Genomic DNA, 25,564 nt, shown 5'->3' with positions numbered 1-25,564 from the left:
AGGGAACGATCTAAGCGCATACTGTTTGATACATTACTCCCATGGAGGCAAGTGCGCATGGTGACTGTTGTATTCAATCCCGATTCATTTTCTGTGTTTCATCAACATTCTGATAGTCCACAGATTACAGAATACCTACAGATGTGCATCGGAAACTACTACTGGTCTTCCAGGGAAAGATCAAAGCGCAGACTGTCTGAGACAATACGGCCATGGAGGAAAGTGCACATGGTGACTGTTGTATTCAATCCCGATGCAATTTCTGTGCTTCATCAACACACTGATAATCCACAGATTACAGAATGCCTCCATATGTGCATCGGAAACTACTTCCAATCTTCCAAGGTACGATCAAAGAATAGACTGTTTGAGACATTACTCCCGTGGAGGAAATTGCGCATGGTGCCTGTTGTATTCAATCCCGATGCAATTTCTGAGTTTCATCAACAGTCTGATAGTCCAGAGAATACAGAATGCCTCCAGATGTGCATCGGAAACTACTACTGTTCTTCCAGGGAACGATAAAAGCTTAGACTGTTAGAGACATTACTCCCATGGAGGGAAGTGCGCATGGTGACTGCTGTATTCAATCCCGATGTAATTTCTGTGTTTCATCAACACTCAGATAGTCCACAGATTACAGAATGCCTCCAGAAGTGCATCGGAAACTACTACTGGTCTTCCAGGGAATGATCAAATTGTAGACTGTTAGAGACTTTACTCCCATGGAGGAAAGTGCGCATGGTGACTGTTGTATTCTATCCCAATGCAATTTCTGTGTTTCATCAACACTCTGATAGTCCACAGATTACAGAATGCCTACTGATGTGCATCGATAACTACTACTGTTCTTCCAGGGAACGATAAAATCGTAGGCTGTTTGAGAATTACTCCCATGGAGGAAAGTGCGCATGGGGACTGTTGTATTCAATCCCGATGCAATTTCTGTGTTTCATCAACACTTTGATAGTCCACAGATTACAGAATGCCTCCAGATGTGCAATTTGAAACTACTACTGGTCTTCCAATGAACGATCATAGCGTAGACTGTTTGAGACATTACTCCCAAGCAGGAAAGTGCGCATGGTGACTGTTGTGTTCAAACCAGATGCAATTTCTGTGTTTCATCAAAATTCAGATAGTCCACAAAATACAGAATGCCTACAGATGTGCATCGGAAACTACTACTGGTCTTCCATTGAATGATCAAAGTGTAGACTGTTTGGGCGTTACTCCCATGGAGGAAAGTGCTCATGGTGACTGTTGTATTCAATTCCGATGCAATTTCTCTGTTTCATCAACACTCTGAGAGTCCACAGATTACAGAATGCCTCCAGATGTGCATCGGAAACTACTACTGGTATTCCAGGAAACGATCAAAGCGTAGACTGTTAGAGACATTACTCCCATGGAGGAAAGTGCGCATGGTGACTGCTGAATTCAGTCCCGATGCAATATCTGTGTTTCATCAACACTCTGATAGTCCACAGATTACAGAATGCCTCCAGATGTGCATCTGAAACTACCACTGGTCTTCAAGGGACGATCAAAGCGTAGACTGTTTGAGACATTACTCCCATGGAGGAAAGTCCTCATGGTGACTGTTGTATTGAATCCCGATGCAATTTCTGTGTTTCATCAACACTCTGATAGTCCACAAATTGCACATTGTCTCCAGATGTGCATCGGAATCTACTACTGGTCTTCCTGGGAACGCTCAAAGCGTAGACTGTCTGAGACAATACTCCCATGGAGGAAAGTGCGCATGGTGACTGTTGTATTCAATCATGATGCAATGTCTGTGTTTCATCAACAGTCTGATAGTCCACAGATTACAGAATGCCTACAGATGTGCATCGGAATCTACTACTGGTCTTCCAGGGAACGATCAAAGCGTAGACCGTTTGAGACATTACTCCCATGCTGGAAAGTGCGCATGGTGACTGTTGTATTCAATCCCGATGCAATTTCTGTGTTTCATCAATATTCTGATAATCCACTGAACACAGAATACCTACAGATGTGCATCGGAAACAACTACTGCTCTTCCAGGGTACGATCAAAGAATAGACTGTTTGAGACTTTACTCACATGGAGGAAAGTGCGCGTGGTGCCTGTTGTATTCAATCCCGTTGCAATTTCTGTGTTTCATCAACGCTCTGATAGTCCACAGGTTACATAATGCCTCCAGATGTCCATCGGAAACTACTACTGATCTTCCAGGGAACGATCAAAGAATAGACTGTTTGAGACATTACTCCGATGGAGGAACGTGCGCATGGTGCCTGTTGTATTCGATCTCAATGCAATTTCTGTGTTTCATCAACACTCTGATAGTCCACAGATTACAGAATGCCTCCAGATGTGCATCGGAAACTACTACTGGTCTTCCGGGGAACGATAAAAGCTTCGACTGTTAGAGACATTACTCCCATGGAGGAAAGTGCGCATGGTGACTGCTGTATTCAATCCCGTTGTAATTTCTGTGTTCATCAACACTCAGATAGTCCACAGATTACAGAATGCCTCCAGATGTGCATCGGAAACTACTACTGGTCTTCCAGGGATTGATCAAATCGTAGACTGTTAGAGACTTTACTCCCATGGAGGAAAGTGCTCATGGTGACTGTTGTACTGAATCCCGAGGCGATTTCTGTGTTTCATCAACACTTTGAAGGTCCAGAGATTACAGATTGTCTACAGATGTTCATGGATAACTTCTACTGGTCTTCCAGGGAACGATCAAAACATAGATTGTTTGAGAATTACTCCATGGAGGAAAGTGTGCATGGGCACTGTTGTATTCAATCCCGATGCTATTTCTGTGTTTCATCAACACTTTAATAGTCCAAAGATTACGTAATGCCTCCAGATATGCATCGGAAACTACTACTGGTCTTCCAGGGAACGATCAAAGCGCATACTGTTTGAGACATTACTCCCAAGGAGGCAAGTGCGCATGGTGACAGTTGTATTCAATCCCGATGCATTTTCTGTGTTTCATCAACACTCTGATAGTCCACAGATTACAGAATGCCTCCAGATGTGCATCGGAAACTACAGCCAATCTTCCAGGGTACGATCAAAGAATAGACTGTTTGAGACATTACTCACCTGGAGGAAAGTGCGCATGGTGCCTGTTGTATTCAATCCCGATGCAATTTCTGAGTTTCATCAACAGTCTGATAGTCCAGAGATTACAGAATGCCTGCAGATGTGCATTGGAAACTACTACTGGTCTTCCGGTGAACGATAAAATCTTAGACTGTTAGAGACATTACTCTCATGGAGGAAATTTGCGCATGGTGACTGCTGTATTCAATCGCGATGTAATTTCAGTGTTTCATCAACACTCAGATAGTCCACAGATTACAGAATGCCTCCAGATGTGCATCGGAAACTACTACTGGTCTTCCAGGGAATGATCAAAGTTTAGACTGTTAGAGACTTTACTCCCATGGAGGAAAGTGCGCATGGTGACTGTTGTATTCTATCCCGATGCAATTTCTGTGTTTCATCAACACTCTGTTGGTCCACAGATTACAGAATGCCTCCTGATGTGCATCGGTAACTACTACTGGTCTTCCAGGGAACGATAAAAACGTAGACTGTTTGAGCATTACTCCCATGGAGGAAAGTTCGCAGGGGACTGTTATATTCAATCCCGATGCAATTTCTGTGTTTCATCAATATTCTGATAGTCCACAGAATACAGAATGCCTACAGATGTGCATCGGAAACTACTACTGGTATTTCAGGAAACGATCAAAGCGTAGACTGTTTGAGACATACCTCCCGTGGAGGAAAGTGCGCATGTTGACTGCTGTATTCAATCCCGATGTAATTTCTGTGTTCATCAACACTCAGATAGTCCACAGATTACAGAATGCCTCCAGATGTGCATCGGAAACTACTACTGGTCTTCCAGGGATTGATCAAAGCGTAGGCTGTTAGAGACTTTACTCCCATGGAGGAAAGTGCGCATGGTGACGGTTGTATTTTATCGCGATGCAATTTCTGTGTTTCATCAACACTCTGATAGTCCACAGATTACAGAATGCCTCCTGATGTGCATCGGTAACTACTACTGGTCTTCCAGGGAACGACCAAAGCGTAGACTGTTTGAGACATTACTCCCATGGAGGAAAGTGCGCATGGTGACTGTTGTACTGAATCCCGAGGCAATTTCTCTGTTTCATCAACACTTTGAAGGTCCAGAGATTACAGATTGTCTACAGCTGTGCATCGATAACTACTACTGGTGTTCCAGGGAACGATCAAAACATAGACTGTTTAAGAATTACTCCATGGAGGAAAGTGCGCATGGGGACTGTTGTATTCAAACCCGATGCAATTTCTGTGTTTCATCGACACTTTGATAGTCCAAAGATTACGTAATGCCTCCAGATGTGCATCGGAAACTACTACTGGATTCCAGGGAACGATCAAAGCGCATACTGTTTGAGACATTACTCCCAAGGCGGCAAGTGCACATGGTGACAGTTGTATTGAATCCCGATGCATTTTCTGATTTTTTCATCAACACTCTGATTGTCCACAGATTACAGAATGCCTCCAGATGTGCATCGGAAACTACTTCCAATCATCCAGGGTACGATCAAAGAATAGACTGTTTGAGACATTACTCACATGGAGGAAAGTGCGCATGGTGCGTGTTGTATTCAATCCCGATGCATTCTCTGAGTTTCATCAACAGTCTGATAGTCCAGAGATTACAGAATGCCTCCAGATGTGCATCGGAAACTACTACTGGTCTTCCAGGGAACGATCAAAGAGTAGACTGTTTGAGATATTACTCCCATGGAGGAAAGTGGGCATGGTGACTGTTGTATTCAATCCCGATGCAATTTCAGTGTTTCATCAACACTCTGATAGTCCAGAGATTACAGAATGCCTCCAGATGTGCATTGGAAACTACTACTGGTCTTCCGGTGAACGATAAAAGCTTAGACTGTTAGAGACATTACTCTCATGGAGGAAAGTGCGCATGGTGACTGCTGTATTCAATCCCGATGTAATTTCTGTGTTTCATCAACACTCAGATAGTCCACAGATTACAGAATGCCTCCAGATGTGCATCGGAAACTACTACTGGTCTTCAAGGGAATGATCAAAGTGTAGACTGTTAGAGACTTTACTCCCATGGAGGAAAGTGCGCATGGTGACTGTTGTATTCTATCCCGATGCAATTTCTGTGTTTCATCAACACTCTGATAGTCCACAGATTACAGAATGCCTCCTGATGTGCATCGGTAACTACTACTGGTCTTCCATTGAACGATAAAAACGTAGACTGTTTGAGAATTACTCCCATGGAGGAAAGTGCGCATGGGGACTGTTGTATTCAATCCCGATGAAATTTCTGTGTTTCATCAACACTTTGATAGTCCACAGATTACAGAATGCCTCCAGATGTGCATCGCAAACTACTTCTGGTCTTCCATGGAAGGATCAAAGTGTGACTGTTTGAGACGTTACTCCCATGGAGGAAAGTGCTCATGGTGACTGTTGTATAAAATCCCGATGTAATTTCTCTGTTTCATCAACACTCTGAGAGTCCACAGATTACAGAATGCCACCAGATGTGCATCGGAAACGACTACTGGTATTCCAGGAAACGATCAAAGCGTAGACTGTTAGAGACATTACTCCCATTGAGGAAAGTGCGCATGGTGACTGCTGCATTCAATCCCGATGCAATATCTGTGTTTCATCAACACTCTGATAGTCCACAGATTACAGAATGCCTCCAGATGTGCATCGGAAACTACTTCCAATCTTCCAGGGTACGATCAAAGAATAGACTGTTTGAGACATTACTCACATGGAGGAAAGTGCGCATGGTGCCTGTTGTATTCAATCCCGATGCAATTTCTGTGTTTCATCAACACTTTGATAGTCCACAGATTACAGAATGCCTCCAGATGTGCATCGCAAACTACTTCTGGTCTTCCAGGGAACGATCAAAGTGTGACTGTTTGAGACGTTACTCCCATGGAGGAAAATGCTCATGGTGACTGTTGTATTCAATCCCGATGCAATTTCTCTGTTTCATCAACACTCTGAGAGTCCACAGATTACAGAATGCCACCAGATGTGCATCGGAAGCTACTACTGGTATTCCAGGAAACGATCAAAGCGTAGACTGTTTGAGACATTACTCCCATGGAGGAAAGTGCGCATGGTGACTGTTTTACTGAATCCCGAGGCAATTTCTGTGTTTCATCAACACCTTGAAGGTCCAGAGATTACAGATTGTCTAGAGATGTGCATCGATAACTACTACTGGTCTTCCAGGGAACGATCAAAACATAGACTGTTTGAGTATTACTCCATGGAGGAAAGTGCGCATGGGGTCTGTTGTATTCAATCCCGATGCAATTTCTTTGTTTCATCAACACTTTGATAGTCCAAAGATTACGTAATGCCTCCAGATGTGCATCGGAAACTACTACTTGTCTTCCAGGGAACGATCAAAGCGTAATCTGTTTCAGACATTACTTTTACGGAGGAAAGTGCGCATAGTGACAGTTGTATTCAATCCCGATGCAATTTCTGTGTTTCATCAACGCTCTGATGGTCCATAGATTACATAATGCCTCCAGATGTGCATCGGAAACTACTACTGGATTCCAGGGAACGATCAAAGCGCATACTGTTTGAGACATTACTCCCAAGGAGGCAAGTGCGCATGGTGACTGTTGTATTGAATCCCGATGCATTTTCTGTGTTTCATCAACACTCTGATAGTCCACAGATTACAGAATGCCTCCAGATGTGCATCGGAAACTACTTCCAACCTTCCAGGGTACGATCAAAGAATAGACTGTTTGAGACATTACTCACATGGAGGAAAGTGCGCATGGTGCCTGTTGTATTCAATCCCGATGCATTTTCTGAGTTTCATCAACAGTCTGATAGTCCAGAGATTACAGAATGCCTCCAGATGTGCATCGGAAACTACTACTGGTCTTCCAGGGAACGATCAAAGCGTAGACTGTTTGAGACATTACTCCCATGGAGGAAAGTGGGCATGGTGACTGTTGTATTCAATCCCGATGCAATTTCAGTGTTTCATCAACACTCTGATAGTCCAGAGATTACAGAATGCCTCCAGATGTGCATTGGAAACTACTACTGGTCTTCCGGTGAACGATAAAAGCTTAGACTGTTAGAGACATTACTCTCATGGAGGAAAGTGCGCATGGTGACTGCTGTATTCAATCCCGATGTAATTTCTGTGTTTCATCAACACTCAGATAGTCCACAGATTACAGAATGCCTCCAGATGTGCATCGGAAACTACTACTGGTCTTCAAGGGAATGATCAAAGTGTAGACTGTTAGAGACTTTACTCCCATGGAGGAAAGTGCGCATGGTGACTGTTGTATTCTATCCCGATGCAATTTCTGTGTTTCATCAACACTCTGATAGTCCACAGATTACAGAATGCCTCCTGATGTGCATCGGTAACTACTACTGGTCTTCCATTGAACGATAAAAACGTAGACTGTTTGAGAATTACTCCCATGGAGGAAAGTGCGCATGGGGACTGTTGTATTCAATCCCGATGAAATTTCTGTGTTTCATCAACACTTTGATAGTCCACAGATTACAGAATGCCTAAAGATGTGCATCGCAAACTACTTCTGGTCTTCCAGGGAAGGATCAAAGTGTGACTGTTTGAGACGTTACTCCCATGGAGGAAAGTGCTCATGGTGACTGTTGTATAAAATCCCGATGCAATTTCTCTGTTTCATCAACACTCTGAGAGTCCACAGATTACAGAATGCCACCAGATGTGCATCGGAAACTACTACTGGTATTCCAGGAAACGATCAAAGCGTAGACTGTTAGAGACATTACTCCCATTGAGGAAAGTGCGCATGGTGACTGCTGCATTCAATCCCGATGCAATATCTGTGTTTCATCAACACTCTGATAGTCCACAGATTACAGAATGCCTCCAGATGTGCATCGGAAACTACTTCCAATCTTCCAGGGTACGATCAAAGAATAGACTGTTTCAGACATTACTCACATGGAGGAAAGTGCGCATGGTGCCTGTTGTATTCAATCCCGATGCAATTTCTGAGTTTCATCAACAGTCTGATAGTCCAGAGATTACAGAATGCCTCCAGATGTGCATCGGAAACTACTACTGGTCTTCCAGGGAACGATCAAAGCGTAGACTGTTTGAGACATTACTCCCATGGAGGAAAGTGGGCATGGTGACTGTTGTATTCAATCCCGATGCAATTTCTGTGTTTCATCAACACTCTGATAGTCCAGAGATTACAGAATGTCTCCAGATGTGCATTGGAAACTACTACTGGTCTTCCGGTGAACGATAAAAGCTTAGACTGTTAGAGACATTACTCTCATTGAGGAAAGTGCGCATGATGACTGCTGTATTCAATCCCGATGTAATTTCTGTGTTTCATCAACACTCAGAGAGTCCACAGATTACAGAATGCCTCCAGATGTGCATCGGAAACTACTACTGGTCTTCAAGGGAATGATCAAAGTGTAGACTGTTAGAGACTTTACTCCCATGGAGGAAAGTGCGCATGGTGACTGTTGTATCCTTTCCCGATGCAATTTCTGTGTTTCATCTACACTCTGAGAGTCCATAGATTACAGAATGCCTCCAGTTGTGCATCGGAAACTACTAATGGTATTCCAGGGAACGATCAAAGCGTAGTCTGTTTAAGACATTACTTTTACGGAGGAAAGTGCGCATAGTGACAGTTGTATTCACTCCCGATGCAATTTCTGTGTTTCATCAACGCTCTGATAGTCCACAGAATACAGAATGCCTCCAGATGTGCATCGGAAACTACTACTGGATTCGAGGGAACGATCAAAGCGCATATTGTTTGAGACATTACTCCCAAGGAGGCAAGTGCGCATGGTGACAGTTGTATTAAATCCCGATGCATTTTCTGTGTTTCATCAACACTCTGATAGTCCACAGATTACAGAATGCCTCCAGATGTGCATCGGAAACTACTTCCAATTTTCCAGGGTACGATCAAAGAATAGACTGTTTGAGACATTACTCTCATGGAGGAAAGTGCGCATGGTGACTGCTGTATTCAATCCCGATGTAATTTCAGTGTTTCATCAACACTCAGATAGTCCACAGATTACAGAATGCCTCCAGATGTGCATCGGAAACTACTACTGGTCTTCAAGGGAATGATCAAAGTGTAGACTGTTAGAGACTTTACTCCCATGGAGGAAAGTGCGCATGGTGACTGTTGTATTCAATCCCGATGCAATTTCTGTGTTTCATCAACACTCTTATAGTCCAGAGATTACAGAATGCCTCCAGATGTGCATTGGAAACTACTACTGGTCTTCCGGTGAACGATAAAAGCTTAGACTGTTAGAGACATTACTCTCATGGAGGAAAGTGCGCATAGTGACTGTTGTATTCTATCCCGATGCAATTTCTGTGTTTCATCAACACTTTGATAGTCCACAGATTACAGAATGCCTCCAGATGTGCATCGCAAACTACTTCTGGTCTTCCAGGGAACGATCAAAGTGTGACTGTTTGAGACGTTACTCCCATGGAGGAAAGTGCTCATGGTGACTGTTGTATAAAATCCCGATGCAATTTCTCTGTTTCATCAACACTCTGAGAGTCCACAGATTACAGAATGCCACCAGATGTGCATCGGAAACTACTACTGGTATTCCAGGAAACGATCAAAGCGTAGACTGTTAGAGACATTACTCCCATTGAGGAAAGTGCGCATGGTGACTGCTGCATTCAATCCCGATGCAATATCTGTGTTTCATCAACACTCTGATAGTCCACAGATTACAGAATGCCTCCAGATGTGCATCGGAAACTACTTCCAATCTTCCAGGGTACGATCAAAGAATAGACTGTTTGAGACATCACTCACATGGAGGAAAGTGCGCATGGTGCCTGTTGTATTCAATCCCGATGCAATTTCTGAGTTTCTTCAACAGTCTGATAGTCCAGAGATTACAGAATGCCTCCAGATGTGCATCGGAAACTACTACTGGTCTTCCAGGGAACGATCAAAGCGTAGACTGTTTGAGACATCACTCCCATGGAGGAAAGTGGGCATGGTGACTGTTGTATTCAATCCCGATGCAATTTCTGTGTTTCATCAACACTCTGATAGTCCAGAGATTACAGAATGTCTCCAGATGTGCATTGGAAAATACTACTGGTCTTCCGGTGAACGATAAAAGCTTAGACTGTTAGAGACATTACTCTCATGGAGGAAAGTGCGCATGATGACTGCTGTATTCAATCCCGATGTAATTTCTGTGTTTCATCAACACTCAGAGAGTCCACAGATTACAGAATGCCTCCAGATGTGCATCGGAAACTACTACTGGTCTTCAAGGGAATGATCAAAGTGTAGACTGTTAGAGACTTTACTCCCATGGAGGAAAGTGCGCATGGTGACTGTTGTATTCTATCCCGATGCAATTTCTGTGTCTCATCAACACTCTGATAGTCCACAGATTACAGAATGCCTCCAGATGTGCATCGGAAACTACTTCCAATCTTCCAGGGTACGATCAAAGAATAGACTGTTTGAGACTTTACTCACATGGAGGAAAGTGCGCATGGTGCCTGTTGTATTCAATCCCGATGCAATTTCTGTGTTTCATCAACAATTTGATAGTCCACAGATTACAGAATGCCTCCAGATGTGCATCGCAAACTACTTCTGGTCTTCTAGGGAACGATCAAAGTGTGACTGTTTGAGACGTTACTCCCATGGAGGAAAGTGCTCATGGTGACTGTTGTATTCAATCCCGATGCAATTTCTCTGTTTCATCAACACTCTGAGAGTCCATAGATTACAGAATGCCTCCAATTGTGCATCGGAAACTACTAATGGTATTCCAGGGAACGATCAAAGCGTAGTCTGTTTAAGACATTACTTTTACGGAGGAAAGTGCGCATAGTGACAGTTGTATTCACTCCCGATGCAATTTCTGAGTTTCATCAACGCTCTGATAGTCCACTGAATACAGAATGCCTCCAGATGTGCATCGGAAACTACTACTGGATTCGAGGGAACGATCAAAGCGCATATTGTTTGAGACATTACTCCCAAAGAGGCAAGTGCGCATGGTGACAGTTGTTTTAAATCCCGATGCATTTTCTGTGTTTCATCAACACTCTGATAGTCCACAGATTACAGAATGCCTCCAGATGTGCTTCGGAAACTACTTCCAATTTTCCAGGGTACGATCAAAGAATAGACTGTTTGAGACATTACTCACATGGAGGAAAGTGCGCATGGTGCCTGTTGTATTCAATCCCGATGCAATTTCTGAGTTTCATCAACAGTCTGATAGTCCAGAGATTACAGAATGCCTCCAGATGTGCATCGGAAACTACTACTGGTCTTCCAGGGAACGATAAAAGCTTAGACTTTTAGAGACATTACTCTCATGGAGGAAAGTGCGCATGGTGACTGTTGTATTCAATCCCGATGCAATTTCTGTGTTTCATCAACACTCTGATAGTCCAGAGATTACAGAATGCCTCCAGATGTGCATTGGAAACTACTACTGGTCTTCCGGTGAACGATAATAGCTTAGACTGTTAGAGACATTACTCTCATGGAGGAAAGTGCGCATAGTGACTGTTGTATTCTATCCCGATGCAATTTCTGTGTTTCATCAACACTTTGATAGTCCACAGATTACAGAATGCCTCCAGATGTGCATCGCAAACTACTTCTGGTCTTCCAGGGAACGATCAAAGTGTGACTGTTTGAGACTTTACTCCCATGGAGGAAAGTGCTCATGGTGACTGTTGTATAAAATCCCGATGCAATTTCTCTGTTTCATCAACACTCTGAGAGTCCACAGATTAAAGAATGCCACCAGATGTGCATCGGAAACTACTACTGGTATTCCAGGAAACGATCAAAGCGTAGACTGTTAGAGACATTACTCCCATGGAGGAAAGTGCGCATGGTGACTGCAGTATTCAATCCCGATGAAATATCTGTGTTTCATCAACACTCTGATAGTCCACAGATTACAGAATGCCTCCAGATGTGCGTCTGAAACTACCACTGGTCTTCAAGGGACGATAAAAGCGTAGACTGTTTGAGACATTACTCCCATTGAGGAAAGTGCTCATGGTGACTGTTGTGTTCAATCCAGATGCAATTACTGTGTTTCATCAATATTCTGATAGTCCACAGAATACAGAATGCCTACAGATGTGCATCGGAAACTACTACTGGTATTCCAGGAAACGATCAAAGCGTAGACTGTTAGAGACATTACTCATATGGAGGAAAGTGCGCATGGTGATTGCAGTATTCAATCCCGATGCAATATCTGTGTTTCATCAACACTCTGATAGTCCACAGATTAGAGAATGTATCCAGATGTGCATCTGAAACTACCACTGGTATTCCAGGGAACGATCAAAGCGTAGACTGTTTGAGACATTACTCCCATGGAGGAAAGTGGGCATGGTGACTGTTGTATTCAATCCCGATGCAATTTCTGTGTTTCATCAACACTTTGATAGTCCAGAGATTACAGAATGCCTCCAGATGTGCATTGGAAACTACTACTGGTCTTCCGGTGAACGATAAAAGCTTAGACTGTTAGAGACATTACTCTCATGGAGGAAAGTGCGCATGGTGACTGCTGTATTCAATCCCGATGTAATTTCTGTGTTTCATCAACACTCAGATAGTCCACAGATTACAGAATGCCTCATGATGTGCATCGGAAACTACTACTGGTCTTCAAGGGAATGATCAAAGTGTAGACTGTTAGAGACTTTACTCCCATGGAGGAAAGTGCGCATGGTGACTGTTGTATTCAATCCCGATGCAATTTCTGTGTTTCATCAACACTCTGATAGTCCAGAGATTACTGAATGCCTCCAGATGTGCATTGGAAACTACTACTGGTCTTCCGGTGAACGATAAAAGCTTAGACTGTTAGAGACATTACTCTCATGGAGGAAAGTGCGCATGGTGACTGCTGTATTCAATCCCCATGTAATTTCTGCGTTTCATCAACACTCAGATAGTCCACAGATTACAGAATGCCTCCAGATGTGCATCGGAAACTACTACTGGTCTTCAAGGGAATGATCAAAGTGTAGACTGTTTGAGACATTACTCCCATGGAGGAAAGTGGGCATGGTGACTGTTGTATTCAATCCCGATGCAATTTCTGTGTTTCATCAACACTCTGATAGTCCAGAGATTACAGAATGTCTCCAGATGTGCATTGGAAACTTATACTGGTCTTCCGGTGAACGATAAAAGCTTAGACTGTTAGAGACATTACTCTCATGGAGGAAAGTGCGCATGATGACTGCTGTATTCAATCCCGATGTAATTTCTGTGTTTCATCAACACTCAGAGAGTCCACAGATTACAGAATGCCTCCAGATGTGCATCGGAAACTACTACTGGTCTTCAAGGGAATGATCAAAGTGTAGACTGTTAGAGACTTTACTCCCATGGAGGAAAGTGCGCATGGTGACTGTTGTATTCTATCCCGATGCAATTTCTGTGTTTCATCAACACTCTGATAGTCCACAGATTACAGAATGCCTCCAGATGTGCATCGGAAACTACTTCCAATCTTCCAGGGTACGATCAAAGAATAGACTGTTTGAGACTTTACTCACATGGAGGAAAGTGCGCATGGTGCCTGTTGTATTCAATCCCGATGCAATTTCTGTGCTTCATCAACAATTTGATAGTCCACAGATTACAGAATGCCTCCAGATGTGCATCGCAAACTACTTCTGGTCTTCCAGGGAACGATCAAAGTGTGACTGTTTGAGACGTTACTCCCATGGAGGAAAGTGCTCATGGTGACTGTTGTATTCAATGCCGATGCAATTTCTCTGTTTCATCAACACTCTGAGAGTCCACAGATTACAGAATGCCTCCAGATTTGCATCGGAAACTGCTACTGGTATTCCAGGGAACGATCAAAGCGTAGTCTGTTTAAGACATTACTTTTACGGAGGAAAGTGCGCATAGTGACAGTTGTAATCAATCCCGATGCAATTTCTGTGTTTCATCAACGCTCTGATAGTCCACAGAATACAGAATGCCTCCAGATGTGCATCGGAAACTACTACTGGATTCCAGGGAACGATCAAAGCGCATACTGTTTGAGACATTACTCTTTAGGAGGCAAGTGCGCATGGTGACAGTTGTATTGAATCCCGATGCATTTTCTGTGTTTCATCAACACTCTGATAGTCCACAGATTACAGAATGCCTCCAGATGTGCATCGGAAACTACTTCCAATTTTCCAGGGTACGATCAAAGAATAGTCTGTTTGAGACATTACTCACATGGAGGAAAGTGCGCATGGTGCCTGTTGTATTCAATCCCGATGCAATTTCTGAGTTTCATCAACAGTCTGATAGTCCAGAGAATACAGAATGCCTCCAGATGTGCATGGAAACTACTACTGGTCTTCCAGGGAACGATAAAAGCTTAGACTGTTAGAGACATTACTCTCATGGAGGAAAGTGCGCATGGTGACTGCTGTATTCAATCCCGATGTAATTTCTGTGTTTCATCAACACTCAGATAGTGCACAGATTACAGAACGCCTCCAGATGTGCATCGGAAACTACTACTGGTCTTCCGGAGAACGATAAAAGCTTAGACTGTTAGAGACATTACTCTCATGGAGGAAAGTGCGCATGGTGACTGCTGTATTCAATCCCGATGTAATTTCTGTGTTTCATCAACACTCAGATAGTCCACAGATTACAGAACGCCTCCAGATGTGCATCGGAAACTACTACTGGTCTTCCGGTGAACGATAAAAGCTTAGACTGTTAGAGACATTACTCTCGTGGAGGAAAGTGCGCATGGTGACTGCTGTATTCAATCCCGATGTAATTTCTGTGTTTCATCAACACTCAGATAGTCCACAGATTACAGAATGCCTCCAGATGTGCATCGGAAACTACTACTGGTCTTCAAGGGAATGATCAAAGTGTAGACTGTTAGAGACTTTACTCCCATGGAGGAAAGTGCGCATGGTGACTGTTGTATTCTATCCCGATGCAATTTCTGTGTTTCATCAACACTTTGATAGTCCACAGATTACAGAATGCCTCCAGATGTGCATCGCAAACTACTTCTGGTCTTCCAGGGAACGATCAAAGTGTGACTGTTTGAGACGTTACTCCCATGGAGGAAAGAGCTCATGGTGACTTTTGTATTCAATCCCGATGCAATTTCTGTGTTTCATCAACACTCTGATAGTCCAGAGATTACAGAATGCCTCCAGATGTGCATTGGAAACTACTACTGGTCTTCCGGTGAACGATAAAAGCTTAGACTGTTAGAGACATTACTCCCATGGAGGAAAGTGCGCATGGTGACTGCAGTATTCAATCCCGATGCAATATCTGTGTTTCATCAACACTCTGATAGTCCACAGATTACAGAATGCCTCCAGATGTGCATCTGAAACTACCACTGGTCTTCAAGGGACGATAAAAGCGTAGACTGTTTGAGACATTACTCCCATGGAGGAAAGTGCTCATGGTGACTGTTGTGTTCAATCCAGATGCAATTTCTGTGTTTCATCAATATTCTGATAGTCCACAGAATACAGAATGCCTACAGATGTGCATCGGAAACTACTACTGGTATTCCAGGAAACGATCAAAGCGTAGACTGTTAGAGACATTACTGCCATTGAGGAAAGTGCGCATGGTGACTGCAGTATTCAATCCCGATGCAATATCTGTGTTTCATCAACACTCTGATAGTCCACAGATTAAAGAATGTTTCCAGATGTGCATCTGAAACTACCACTGGTATTCCAGGGAACGATCAAAGCGTAGACTGTTTGATACATTACTCGCATGGAGGATAGTGGGCATGGTGACTGTTGCATTCAATCCCGCTGCAAATTCTGTGTTTCATCAAAACTCTGATAGTCCAGAGATTACAGAATGCCTCCAGATGTGTATTGGAAACTACTACTGGTCTTCCGGTGAACGATAAAAGCTTAGACTGTTAGAGACATTACTCTCATGGAGGAAAGTGCGCATGGTGACTGCTGTATTCAATCCCGATGTAATTTCGGTGTTTCATCAACACTCAGATAGTCCACAGATTACAGAATGCCTCCAGATGTGCATCGGAAACTACTACTGGTCTTCAAGGGAATGATCAAAGTGTAGACTGTTAGAGACTTTACTCCCATGGAGGAAAGTGCGCATGGTGACTGTTGTATTCAATCCCGATGCAATTTCTGTGTTTCATCAACACTCTGATAGTCCAGAGATTACTGAATTAAACCAAGATGTGCATTGTAAACTACTACTGGTCTTCCGTTGAACGATAAATGCTTAGAGTGTTAGAGACATTACTCTCATGGAGGAAAGTGCGCATGGTGACTGTTGTATTCTATCCCGATGCAATTTCTGTGTTTCATCAACACTCTGATAGTCCACAGATTACAGAATGCCTCCAGATGTGCATCTGAAACTACCACTGGTCTTCAAGGGACGATAAAAGCGTAGACTGTTCGAGACATTACTCCCATGGAGGAAAGTGCTCATGCTGACTGTTGTGTTCAATCCAGATGCAATTTCTGTGTTTCATCAATATTCTGATAGTCCACAGAATACAGAATGCCTACAGATGTGCATCGGAAACTACTACTGGTATTCCAGGAAACGATCAAAGCGTAGACTGTTAGAGACATTACTGCCATGGAGGAAAGTGCGCATGGTGACTGCTGTATTCAATCCCGATGTAATTTCTGTGTTTCATCAACACTCAGATAGTCCACAGATTACAGAATGCCTCCAGATGTGCATCGGAAACTAATACTGGTCTTCAAGGGAATGATCAAAGTGTAGACTGTTAGAGACTTTACTCCCATGGAGGAAAGTGCGCATGGTGACTGTTGTATTCAATCGCAATGCAATTTCTGTGTTTCATCAACACTCTGATAGTCCAGATATTACAGAATGCCTCCAGATGTGCATTGGAAACTACTACTGGTCTTCCGGTGAACGATAAATGCTTAGAGTGTTAGAGACATTACTCTCATGGAGGAAAGTGCGCATGGTGACTGTTGTATTCTATCCCGATGCAATTTCTGTGTTTCATCAACACTCTGAGAGTCCACAGATTACAGAATGCCTCCAGATCTGCGTCGGAAACTACTACTGGTATTCCAGGAAACGATCAAAGCGTAGACTGTAAGAGACATTACTCCCATGGAGGAAAGTGCGGATGGTGACTGCAGTATTCAATCCCGATGCAATATCTGTGTTTCATCAACACTCTGATAGTCCACAGATTACAGAATGCCTCCAGATGTGCATCTGAAACTACCACTGGTCTTCAAGGGACGATAAAAGCGTAGACTGTTTGAGACATTACTCCCATGGAGGAAAGTGCTCATGGTGACTGTTGTGTTCAATCCAGATGCAATTTCTGTATTTCATCAATATTCTGATAGTCCACAGAATACAGAATGCCTACAGATGTGCATCGGAAACTACTACTGGTATTCCAGGAAACGATCAAAGCGTAGACTGTTAGAGACATTACTGCCATGGAGGAAAGTGCGCATGGTGACTGCAGTATTCAATCCCGATGCAATATCTGTGTTTCATCAACACTCTGATAGTCCACAGATTACAGAATGTTTCCAGATGTGCATCTGAAACTACCACTGGTATTCCAGGGAACGATCAAAGCGTAGACTGTTTGATACATTACTCGCATGGAGGATAGTGGGCATGGTGACTGTTGCATTCAATCCCGATGCAATTTCTGTGTTTCATCAAAACTCTGATAGTCCAGAGATTACAGAATGCCTCCAGATGTGCATTGGAAACTACTACTGGTCTTCCGGTGAACGATAAAAGCTTAGACTGTTAGAGACATTACTCTCATGGAGGAAAGTGCGCATGGTGACTGTTGTATTCAATCCCGATGCAATTTCTGTGTTTCATCAACACTCTGATAGTCCAGAGATTACTGAATGCCTCCAGATGTGCATTGGAAACTACTACTGGTCTTCCGGTGAACGATAAAAGCTTAGACTGTTAGAGACATTACTCCCATGGAGGGAAGTGCGCATGGTGACTGCAGTATTCAATCCCAATGCAATATCTGTGTTTCATCAACACTCTGATAGTCCACAGATTACAGAATGCCTCCAGATGTGCATCTGAAACTACCACTGGTCTTCAAGGGACGATAAAAGCGTAGACTGTTTGAGACATTACTCCCATGGAGGAAAGTGCTCATGGTGACTGTTGTGTTCAATCCAGATGCAATTTCTGTGTTTCATCAATATTCTGATAGTCCACAGAATACAGAATGCCTACAGATGTGCATCGGAAACTACTACTGGTATTCCAGGAAACGATCAAAGCGTAGACTGTTAGAGACATTACTGCCATGGAGGAAAGTGCGCATGGTGACTGCTGTATTCAATCCCGATGTAATTTCTGTGTTTCATCAACACTCAGATAGTCCACAGATTACAGAATGCCTCCAGATGTGCATCGGAAACTAATACTGGTCTTCAAGGGAATGATCAAAGTGTAGACTGTTAGAGACTTTACTCCCATGGAGGAAAGTGCGCATGGTGACTGTTGTATTCAATCCCAATGCAATTTCTGTGTTTCATCAACACTCTGATAGTCCAGATATTACAGAATGCCTCCAGATGTGCATTGGAAACTACTACTGGTCTTCCGGTGAACGATAAATGCTTAGAGTGTTAGAGACATTACTCTCATGAGGGAAAGTGCGCATGGTGACTGTTGTATCCTATCCCGATGCAATTTCTGTGTTTCATCAACACTCTGAGAGTCCACAGATTACAGAATGCCTCCAGATCTGCGTCGGAAACTACTACTGGTATTCCAGGAAACGATCAAAGCGTAGACTGTAAGAGACATTACTCCCATGGAGGAAAGTGCGGATGGTGACTGCAGTATTCAATCCCGATGCAATATCTGTGTTTCATCAACACTCTGATAGTCCACAGATTACAGAATGCCTCCAGATGTGCATCTGAAACTACCACTGGTCTTCAAGGGACGATAAAAGCGTAGACTGTTTGAGACATTACTCCCATGGAGGAAAGTGCTCATGGTGACTGTTGTGTTCAATCCAGATGCAATTTCTGTATTTCATCAATATTCTGATAGTCCACAGAATACAGAATGCCTACAGATGTGCATCGGAAACTACTACTGGTATTCCAGGAAACGATCAAAGCGTAGACTGTTAGAGACATTACTGCCATGGAGGAAAGTGCGCATGGTGACTGCAGTATTCAATCCCGATGCAATATCTGTGTTTCATCAACACTCTGATAGTCCACAGATTACAGAATGTTTCCAGATGTGCATCTGAAACTACCACTGGTATTCCAGGGAACGATCAAAGCGTAGACTGTTTGATACAATACTCGCATGGAGGATAGTGGGCATGGTGACTGTTGCATTCAATCCCGATGCAATTTCTGTGTTTCATCAAAACTCTGATAGTCCAGAGATTACAGAATGCCTCCAGATGTGCATTGGAAACTACTACTGGTCTTCCGGTGAACGATAAAAGCTTAGACTGTTAGAGACATTACTCTCATGGAGGAAAGTGCGCATGGTGACTGTTGTATTCAATCCCGATGCAATTTCTGTGTTTCATCAACACTCTGATAGTCCAGAGATTACTGAATGCCTCCAGATGTGCATTGGAAACTACTACTGGTCTTCCGGTGAACGATAAAAGCTTAGACTGTTAGAGACATTACTCCCATGGAGGGAAGTGCGCATGGTGACAGCAGTATTCAATCCCAATGCAATATCTGTGTTTCATCAACACTCTGATAGTCCACAGATTACAGAATGCCTCCAGATGTGCATCTGAAACTACCACTGGTCTTCAAGGGACGATAAAAGCGTAGACTGTTTGAGACATTACTCCCATGGAGGAAAGTGCTCATGGTGACTGTTGTGTTCAATCCAGATGCAATTTCTGTGTTTCATCAATATTCTGATAGTCCACAGAATACAGAATGCCTACAGATGTGCATCGGAAACTACTACTGGTATTCCAGGAAACGATCAAAGCGTAGACTGTTAGAGACATTACTCTCATGGAGGAAAGTGCGCATGGTGACCGCTGTATTCAATCCCGATGTAATTTCTGTGTTTCATCAACACTCAGATAGTCCACAGATTACAGAATGCCTCCAGATGTGCATCGGAAACTAATACTGGTCTTCAAGGGAATGATCAAAGTGTAGACTGTTAGAGACTTTACTCCCATGGAGGAAAGTGCGCATGGTGACTGTTGTATTCAATCCCAATGCAATTTCTGTGTTTCATCAAAACTCTGATAGTCCAGAGATTACAGAATGCCTCCAGATGTGTATTGGAAACTACTACTGGTCTTCCGGTGAACGATAAAAGCTTAGACTGTTAGAGACATTACTCTCATGGAGGAAAGTGCGCATGGTGACTGCTGTATTCAATCCCGATGTAATTTCGGTGTTTCATCAACACTCAGATAGTCCACAGATTACAGAATGCCTCCAGATGTGCATCGGAAACTACTACTGGTCTTCAAGGGAATGATCAAAGTGTAGACTGTTAGAGACTTTACTCCCATGGAGGAAAGTGCGCATGGTGACTGTTGTATTCAATCCCGATGCAATTTCTGTGTTTCATCAACACTCTGATAGTCCAGAGATTACTGAATGCCTCCAGATGTGCATTGGAAACTACTACTGGTCTTCCGGTGAACGATAAAAGCTTAGACTGTTAGAGACATTACTCTCATGGAGGAAAGTGCGCATGGTGACTGTTGTATTCTATCCCGATGCAATTTCTGTGTATCATCAACACTTTGATAGTCCACAGATTACAGAATGCCTCCAGATGTGCATCGCAAACTACTTCTGGTCTTCCAGGGAACGATCAAAGTGTGACTGTTTGAGACGTTACTCCCATGGAGGAAAGTGCTCATGGTGACTGTTGTATTCAATGCCGATGCAATTTCTCTGTTTCATCAACACTCTGAGAGTCCACAGATTACAGAATGCCTCAGGATCTGCATCGGAAACTACTACTGGTATTCCAGGAAACGATCAAAGTGTAGACTGTTAGAGACATTACTCCCATGGAGGAAAGTGCGCATGGTGACTGCAGTATTCAATCCCGATGCAATATCTGTGTTTCATCAACACTCTGATAGTCCACAGATTACAGAATGCCTCCAGATGTGCATCTGAAACTACCACTGGTCTTCAAGGGACGATAAAAGCGTAGACTGTTCGAGACATTACTCCCATGGAGGAAAGTGCTCATGCTGACTGTTGTGTTCAATCCAGATGCAATTTCTGTGTTTCATCAATATTCTGATAGTCCACAGAATACAGAATGCCTACAGATGTGCATCGGAAACTACTACTGGTATTCCAGGAAACGATCAAAGCGTAGACTGTTAGAGACATTACTGCCATGGAGGAAAGTGCGCATGGTGACTGCAGTATTCAATCCCGATGCAATATCTGTGTTTCATCAACACTCTGATAGTCCACAGATTAAAGAATGTTTCCAGATGTGCATCTGAAACTACCACTGGTATTCCAGGGAACGATCAAAGCGTAGACAGTTTGATACATTACTCGCATGGAGGATAGTGGGCATGGTGACTGATGCATTCAATCCCGCTGCAAATACTGTGTTTCATCAAAACTCTGATAGTCCAGAGATTACAGAATGCCTCCAGATGTGTATTGGAAACTACTACTGGTCTTCCGGTGAACGATAAAAGCTTAGACTGTTAGAGACATTACTCTCATGGAGGAAAGTGCGCATGGTGACTGTTGTATTCAATCCCGATGCAATTTCTGTGTTTCATCAACACTCTGATAGTCCAGAGATTACAGAATGCCTCCAGATGTGCATTGGAAACTACTACTGGTCTTCCGGTGAACGATAAAAGCTTAGACTGTTAGAGACATTACTCTCATGGAGGAAAGTGCGCATGGTGACTGTTGTATTCAATCCCGATGCAATTTCTGTGTTTCATCAACACTCTGATAGTCCAGAGATTACAGAATGCCTCCAGATGTGCATTGGAAACTACTACTGGTCTTCCGGTGAACGATAAAAGCTTAGACTGTTAGAGACATTACTCTCATGGAGGAAAGTGCGCATGGTGACTGTTGTATTCAATCCCGATGCAATTTCTGTGTTTCATCAACACTCTGATAGTCCAGAGATTACAGAATGCCTCCAGATGTGCATTGGAAACTACTACTGGTCTTCCGGTGAACGATAAAAGCTTAGACTGTTAGAGACATTACTCCCATGGAGGAAAGTGCGCATGGTGACTGCAGTATTCAATCCCGATGCAATATCTATGTTTCATCAACACTCTGATAGTCCACAGATTACAGAATGCCTCCAGATGTGCATCTGAAACTACCACTGGTCTTCAAGGGACGATAAAAGCGTAGACTGTTTGAGACATTACTCCCATGGAGGAAAGTGCTCATGGTGACTGTTGTGTTCAATCCAGATGCAATTTCTGTGTTTCATCAATATTCTGATAGTCCACAGAACACAGAATGCCTACAGATGTGCATCGGAAACTACTACTGGTATTCCAGGAAACGATCAAAGCGTAGACTGTTAGAGACATTACTGCCATGGAGGAAAGTGCGCATGGTGACTGCAGTATTCAATCCCGATGCAATATCTGTGTTTCATCAACACTCTGATAGTCCACAGATTAAAGAATGTTTCCAGATGTGCATCTGAAACTACCACTGGTATTCCAGGGAACGATCAAAGCGTAGACTGTTTGATACATTACTCGCATGGAGGATAGTGGGCATGGTGACTGTTGCATTCAATCCCGCTGCAAATTCTGTGTTTCATCAAAACTCTGATAGTCCAGAGATTACAGAATGCCTCCAGATGTGTATTGGAAACTACTACTGGTCTTCCGGGGAACGATCAAAGCTTAGACTGTTAGAGACATTACTCCCATGGAGGAAAGTGCGCATGGTGACTGCAGTATTCAATCCCGATGCAATATCTGTGTTTCATCAACACTCCGATAGTCCACAGATTACAGAATGCCTCCAGATGTGCATCTGAAACTACCACTGTTCTTCAAGGGACGATAAAAGCGTAGACTGTTCGAGACATTACTCCCATGGAGGAAAGTGCTCATGCTGACTGTTGTGTTCAATCCAGATGCAATTTCTGTGTTTCATCAATATTCTGATAGTCCACAGAATACAGAATGCCTACAGATGTGCATCGGAAATTACTACTTGTATTCCAGGAAACGATCAAAGCGTAGACTGTTAGAAACATTACTCTCATGGAGGAAAGTGCGCATGGTGACTGCTGTATTCAATCCCGATGTAATTTCTGTGTTTCATCAACACTCAGATAGTCCACAGATTACAGAATGCCTCCAGATGTGCATCGGAAACTAATACTGGTCTTCAAGGGAATGATCAAAGTGTAGACTGTTAGAGACTTTACTCCCATGGAGGAAAGTGCGCATGGTGACTGTTGTATTCAATCCCAATGCAATTTCTGTGTTTCATCAACACTCTGATAGTCCAGATATTACAGAATGCCTCCAGATGTGCATTGGAAACTACTACTGGTCTTCCGGTGAACGATAAATGCTTAGACTGTTAGAGACATTACTCTCATGGTGGAAAGTGCGCATGGTGACTGTTGTATTCTATCCCGATGCAATTTCTGTGTTTCATCAACACTCTGAGAGTCCACAGATTACAGAATGCCTCCAGATCTGCGTCGGAAACTACTACTGGTATTCCAGGAAACGATCAAAGCGTAGACTGTTAGAGACATTACTCCCATGGAGGAAAGTGCGCATGGTGACTGCAGTATTCAATCCCGATGCAATATCTGTGTTTCATCAACACTCTGATAGTCCACAGATTACAGAATGCCTCCAGATGTGCATCTGAAACTACCACTGGTCTTCAAGGGACGATAAAAGCGTAGACTGTTTGAGACATTAGTCCCATGGAGGAAAGTGCTCATGGTGACTGTTGTGTTCAATCCAGATGCAATTTCTGTGTTTCATCAACACTCTGATAGTCCACAGAATACAGAATGCCTACAGATGTGCATCGGAAACTACTACTGGTATTCCAGGAAACGATCAAAGCGTAGACTGTTAGAGACATTACTGCCATGGAGGAAAGTGCGCATGGTGACTGCAGTATTCAATCCCGATGCAATATCTGTGTTTCATCAACACTCTGATAGTCCACAGATTACAGAATGTTTCCAGATGTGCATCTGAAACTACCACTGGTATTCCAGGGAACGATCAAAGCGTAGACTGTTTGATACATTACTCGCATGGAGGATAGTGGGCATGGTGACTGTTGCATTCAATCCCGATGCAATCTCTGTGTTTCATCAAAACTCTGATAGTCCAGAGATTACAGAATGCCTCCAGATGTGCATTGGAAACTACTACTGGTCTTCCGGTGAACGATAAAAGCTTAGACTGTTAGAGACATTACTCTCATGGAGGAAAGTGCGCATGGTGACTGTTGTATTCAATCCCGATGCAATTTCTGTGTTTCATCAACACTCTGATAGTCCAGAGATTACTGAATGCCTCCAGATGTGCATTGGAAACTACTACTGGTCTTCCGGTGAACGATAAAAGCTTAGACTGTTAGAGACATTACTCTAATGGAGGAAAGTGCGCATGGTGACTGTTGTATTCTATCCCGATGCAATTTCTGTGTTTCATCAACACTTTGATAGTCCACAGATTACAGAATGCCTCCAGATGTGCATCGCAAACTACTTCTGGTCTTCCAGGGAACGATCAAAGTGTGACTGTTTGAGACGTTACTCCCATGGAGGAAAGTGCGCATGGTGACTGTTGTATTCAATCCCGATGCAATTTCTGTGTTTCATCAACACTCTGATAGTCCAGAGATTATTGAATGCCTCCAGATGTGCATTGGAAACTACTACTGGTCTTCCGGTGAACGATAAAAGCTTAGACTGTTAGAGACATTACTCTCATGGAGGAAAGTGCGCATGGTGACTGTTGTATTCTATCCCGATGCAATTTCTGTATTTCATCAACACTTTGATAGTCCACAGATTACAGAATGCCTCCAGATGTGCATCGCAAACTACTTCTGGTCTTCCAGGGAACGATCAAAGTGTGACTGTTTGAGACGTTACTCCCATGGAGGAAAGTGCTCATGGTGACTGTTGTATTCAATGCCGATGCAATTTCTGTGTTTCATCAACACTCTGATAGTCCAGATATTACAGAATGCCTCCAGATGTGCATTGGAAACTACTACTGGTCTTCCGGTGAACGATAAAAGCTTAGACTGTTAGAGACATTACTCTCATGGAGGAAAGTGCGCATGGTGACTGTTGTATTCTATACCGATGCAATTTCTGTGTTTCATCAACACTCTGAGAGTCCACAG

Source organism: Schistocerca gregaria, chromosome 10 (genome assembly GCF_023897955.1).
Source record: "Schistocerca gregaria isolate iqSchGreg1 chromosome 10, iqSchGreg1.2, whole genome shotgun sequence".
In the NCBI taxonomy this organism is placed as follows: domain Eukaryota; kingdom Metazoa; phylum Arthropoda; class Insecta; order Orthoptera; family Acrididae; genus Schistocerca; species Schistocerca gregaria.
The sequence above is the reverse complement of the archived record's forward strand: the minus strand, read 5'-3'. Positions refer to the sequence as shown.